Genomic DNA, 6,000 nt, shown 5'->3' with positions numbered 1-6,000 from the left:
CTGCAATCTGATCTGCATTATCATACCTCTGCCATTGATTTGATTGGAACTACACGTGGACTTATGGACCTACTTGTGTGCATCAGATGACATGAATTTGATATCCTTTAATACTGATCTCACTTACCCTGGTGTAACTACATTGAATTCAAATACTTTTGAGTCACACCAGGGTAAGTACAGTCAAAATGTTGGTATCCCCATGAAAAATGGCATCTTTGCCTTTTTCTAAAACTTACTTTGCTATAATCTCTCAGGTTTACTTCAATTTTTTTACCATGACAAATTTTTTTGCTGAAATGACGTGGAGCATCCCTTAGCAGAAATCAATGCTGATGTTAACACTTCATTAGTCATTTTCTACTGTTATGTGCATCAGTGCAGTACAACTAATTTTACTGTCATCCATGTCAAGGTTCCTTCCCCACTCTGAACTCGAGGGTACAGATGTGGGGACCTGCATGAAAGACCCCCTAAGCTTATTCTTACCAGCTTAGGTTAAAAACTTCCCCAAGGTACAAACTTTGCCTTGTCCTTGAACCGTATGCTGCCACCACCAAGCATTTTAAACAAAGAACAGGAAAAGAGCCCACTTGGAGACGTCTTCACCGCAAATATCCCCCCAAGCCCTACACCCCCTTTCCTGGGGAAGGCTTGATAAGAATCCTCACCAATTTGTACAGGTGAACACAGACCCAAACCCTTGGATCTTAAGAACAATGAAAAATCAATCAGGTTCTTAAAAGAAGAATTTTAATGAAAGAAAAGGTAAAAGAATCACCTCTGTAAAATCAGGATGGTAAATACCTTACAGGGTAATCAGATTGAAAACATAGAGAATCCCTCTAGGCAAAACCTTAAGTTACAAAAGACACAAAAACAGGAATATACATTCCATCCAGCACAGCTTATTTTACAAGCCAATAAACAAAAGAAAATCTAACGCATTTTCTAGCTAGATTACTTACAGATTACTTACTAACTTTACAGGAGTTGTAAGGCTGAATTCCTGATCTGTTCCCAGCAAAAGCATCACACAGACAGACCAAACCCTTTGTTCCCAAATCACAGATAGGGTGAAACACTAGCTGTGATTTCTTTCTGGAGCTCTAGGATAAAACAGAGTTAATAAGACACATGCATCTCTAAATATACTACTAACTGGATAAAGACTAACCATATTTTCCACAAGGACAATTTTAACCACTCGATTCTGGGAAACTTTCACGGGAAAGTGCATCAGCCACGTTGTTAGAAGCTCCTGAAATGTGTTGTATGTTGAAATAAAAATCCTGGAGAGCTAAACTCCACTGAATAAGTTTTTTGTTATTTCCCGTGGTGGTATGAAGCCACTGTAGCGCAGCATGGTTGGTTTGCAGGTGGAAACACCATCCCCAAACATATGGGAGTAGCTTTTCCAGAGCATAGACAATGGCATAACATTCCTTTTCACGGATTGACCAGTGGCTTTGCCTCTCAGACAGCTTCTTGCTGAGAAACACGACAGGATGGAATTCTTTATTCGGTCCTTCCTGCATTAAGACTGCTCCCTCACCACGCTCGGACGCATCTGTGGTTACTAGGAATGGTTTGTCAAAGTCTGGGGCCCTTAGCACAGGGTCAGACATGAGTGTCGCTTTAAGCTGGTTAAAGGCCTTCTGACACTCTTCAGTCCACTGAACTGCATTTGGCTGTTTCTTTTTGGTTAGGTCTGTCAGTGGGGCGGCGATTTGGCTGTATTGCGGTACAAATCGCCTGTAATGTCCAGCCATGCCTAAGGAGGATTGGACCTATTTCTTTGATTTTGTGACAGGCCACTTTTGGATAGCATCCACTTTGACCTCTAGGGGGTTGATAGTTCCTTGACCCACCTGGTGTCCAAGGTAAGTCACTCGGTTTAGGCCTATTTGACACTTCTTAGCCTTAACAGTTACTCCTGCCTCCCTTATGCACTCAAAGACTTTTTGTAGATGTTCCAGGTGTTCTACCCAGGAATCCGAGAATATGGCCACATTGTCAAGGTAGGCGACTGCATATTCTCCCAATCTTGCCAGGAGACCATCTACAAGTTTTTGGAAGGTGGCGGGTGTATTTCGCAGCCCAAAAGGGAGCACATTAAATTCATACAGCCCGACATGTGTGATAAAGGCTGACCTTTCCTTGGCAGATTCATCTAGTGTTACCTGACAGTACCCCTTGGTTAAGTCCAAGGTAGAGATGAACTGGGCCCGTCCCAGCTTCTCCAATAGTTCATCTGTGTGTGGCATTGGATAGTTGTCTGGGCAAGTTACAGCATTTAGCCTACGGTAGTCCATGCAAAAACGTATCTCCCCATTTGGTTTGGGAACTAGAACCACTGGAGATGCCCATGCATGTCCAGGGGGTGGATTACACCCATCTGTAGCATATCCTGGATCTCCCGTTCTATTGCAGTTTTAGCTTGAGTAGATACCCAGTAAGGTTGGGCTCTAATTGGGTGAGCATTACCTGTGTCAATGGAGTGGTATGCCCGTTCAGTCAGTCCTGGGGCGGCTGAGAACGTTGGTGCGTAGCTAGTGCACAGCTCCTTGATCTGCTGTCACTGCATACGCCCAAGGGTCAGGGAGAGGTTCACCTCTTCCACGCCACCAGCACTTTTCCCTTCATAGTAGACACCTTCAGGCCACTCAGCGTCATCTCCTCCCTGGGCTGTAAACTGACAAACCTTTAATTCTCTGGAATAAAAGGGCTTTAGAGAATTAATATGGTATACCTTAGGCTTTCAGTTTGAGGTGGGGAATGCTATGACATAATTAACAGCTCCCAGGCGCTCTTGGACCATGAATGGCCCTTCCCATGACACTTCCATTTTGTGGGCCTGGAGCACCTTTAAGACCATGACCTGGTCCCCTACTTTGAAGGAAAGCTCTCTGGCATGTTTACCATACCAGGATTTTTGCTCTTTTTGAGCATCCTTTAGGTTTTCTTTAGCAAGGGCTAAAGAGGTTCGGAGGGTGTTTTGTAGGTTGGTTACAAAGTCCAGAATGTTAGTTCCTGGAGAAGGTGTAAACCCCTCCCATTGCTTCTTCACCAACTGTAATGGCCCCTTAACCTTGCGGCCATATACAAGTTGTTAACTGTTATCATCTAAACAGAAGTTGGCGTCTATTTATTTTTACCTTTCTGCTGGTGTGATTTAATATTAAAGACATGACTGCCTTTTTTGCCCTGGTTCTGCTGAATATATGGAGAATCTGCATACACTTACTTATGTGCTTAACTTTAATGTGTGAGTAGATTCATTGACTTCATTTTGACTACTCCTGTATTTTAAGGTATGCATGTTGGGCATTTTCAGAATTGGGCCCTAACTCTTTAAAAGCTGACAAGTTTTAGGCATAGATTTGACTAATGTAGCAACAAAAATACAAAGACAAACTTTTAAGAGCTTCTTTGTCTTATAATCACATTAATGGATAGATATTTGAAAGCAATTCCAGGACAGTTGTTTGTAATATTTCTCCAAGTTGCTCCAGTATAAACTATTAATTAAAACCTGGCATTTGTTTGTTTTTTTGCTTTAAAATGGAATAACAGGGCAATTATTTTAACCCAAATTGCATGATTCTTCTCAGCTACTTCCTTATCCTCTTATTTGAATCAAGCTATTAGTCAACTGAAAGATTTCAGCTATATCTTAATTTATCTAGTATCTATTTATATTGGCCTTTTATTATATTAAGTGCAACCCCCATGCACTAACGCATTGTTAAGGTTGCACAGCGTAGCAGTCAAAAGTCAGGAAATGTGAAAGTGAAAGACCCTGCTAGGGTCTGAATGAGCTCTCCCATGACAGGTAGCTGGGGAGTGGAACAGCTTCAGGACCAGACTGTATTTATGTGAACACACCCACTCTGCCTAGGTATGCAGCAGACAGAGCTGTGTTGCCAAAGTGGTCATCTTTGGCTGGTGTTGGGTTACAAATCGGAAAGTAACTGAAATTCTTCTCTGATGGATTACATTTACTAAGGGACAACCTATCCTAAATGCTCAATTACTGAGGGACAATCCACACTCATTCCTATATTTGCTTTCTACAACCAACTCTCTCTATAATTTTTCATGAGTGATGTACCCAAGTATTCGGCTTCTAATATCTAAACTGTATGTTAAATTTATTCACCTAAATTTGGGTTATTGCAGATTCTGTACTATAAGTATTTTATGATTTTTAAACCATATTTTGTACTTTGGGATAATCTAAGCTCCACACCCAGATGTACAGCCACTCTTTCCTTAATCTGTGTATTATATAATTTTAACATTAGCTTTAATAAAAAATTTTAAACTTGAATGCAAGTTAATGAAAGGTTATCCTTATTGTGTGAGTAAAAGGCAGCAGAACGTACTTAGCCTGTCCTGATTGAGGGAGGCATCCTCAGTTGGACTGAACTTGTTAAACAGGGGGCTCGGATGCCAGCCCTCTGAGAAAGAGAGAGGGGGTGGGGACAGATGTCCCTGCTGGGAGGTGTGGGCTCTACCTAAGAGTTTAACCTACCCCTCCCTACTGTTCAAAGATAGAGCTAATTAAGGCTTTATTAGGAGTCTTTTGTTTTGTTAAGTGATCACTAGAGCTGAAATCACTTGTCGTGGGACGGTGTTTCTGTCCAGCCTGCTTCAGCAATGAAGTTCCCCCATTAAGAACTGAAAACCACTAAGAGCTGGGTGGAACCTCAAGAGACTGACCTGCAGAGGTCACAGTAGAGAAGCAGCTGGCAGTAGAAGGTGACAGTGTGTATCGGTGACAGAGGCACAGACAGCGGGGTGGCCAGTGGCTCGCAGTGGAGCAAGCAAGGTGCCTTCTTCCCTCCCTCACCCAGAATGGAAGGTGAAATCACACAGATGGGCCTCTGAACTCTGGGTCTTCACTGACCAAGGACAACCACTGTGAGAAGAGAGTTAAAGGAAATTTTGGTTGTAGAATTCAAGAACCTGAGGCAAAGGACACTGCCCAAGGTATTCTGGGGTGGATGTTTTGCTCACAGTTTTATGTTTATGAATCCGGCTTGCAGCGTTTTCCACAATTAATGCCAGGTTTCTTCCCTCCTTTCATTAAAAGTTTCTTTTCTACACTCAGACTCTGTGCTTGCGAGAGGGGAAGTGTTGCCTCTTAGGGGCACCCAGGGGGTGGTGTGTAATTTTTCCAGGTTACTGGGTGGGGGCTTGTGGTACTCTGTACCGCAAAGTAGCACCCTGGAATCCCCATATTCATCCCTATTATATGATTATGATATATTTCATACGAAGCATGCCATGTAAGATATTATATGAAAAGTCATGATCTGCTGAAACCTATTGTTCTGGAGACAGGCCAGTCCTTGCCTACAGATAGCCCTGCAACCTGAAGCAAATACTCACCAACAACCACATACCACACAACAGAACCACTAACCCAGGAACTTATCCTTGCAACAAAGCCCGTTGCCAATTGTGCCCACATATCTATTCAGGGGACACCATCACAGGGCCTAATAACATCAGCCACACTATCAGAGGCTCGTTCACCTGCACATCCACCAATGTGATCTATGCCATCATGTGCCAGCAATGCCCCTCTGCCATGTACATTGGTCAAACTGGACAGTCTCTACGTAAAAGAATAAATGGACACAAATCAGATGTCAAGAATTATAACATTCATAAACCAGTCGGAGAACACTTCAATCTCTCTGGTCACGCAATCACAGACATGAAGGTCGCTATCTTAAAACAAAAAAACTTCAAATCCAGACTCCAGCGAGAAACTGCTGAATTGGAATTCATTTGCAAATTGGATACTATTAATTTAGGCTTAAATAGAGACTGGGAGTGGCTAAGTCATTATGCAAGGTAGCCTATTTCCCCTTGTTTTTTCCTACCCCCCCCCCCCAGATGTTCTGGTTTAACTTGGATTTAAACCTGGAGAATGGTCAGTTTAGATGAGCTATTACCAGCAGGAGAGTGAGTTTGTGTGTGTATGGG

Source organism: Lepidochelys kempii, chromosome 1, assembly GCF_965140285.1.
Source record: "Lepidochelys kempii isolate rLepKem1 chromosome 1, rLepKem1.hap1, whole genome shotgun sequence".
NCBI lineage: Eukaryota > Metazoa > Chordata > Testudines > Cheloniidae > Lepidochelys > Lepidochelys kempii.
This window is presented reverse-complemented; position numbering follows the sequence as displayed.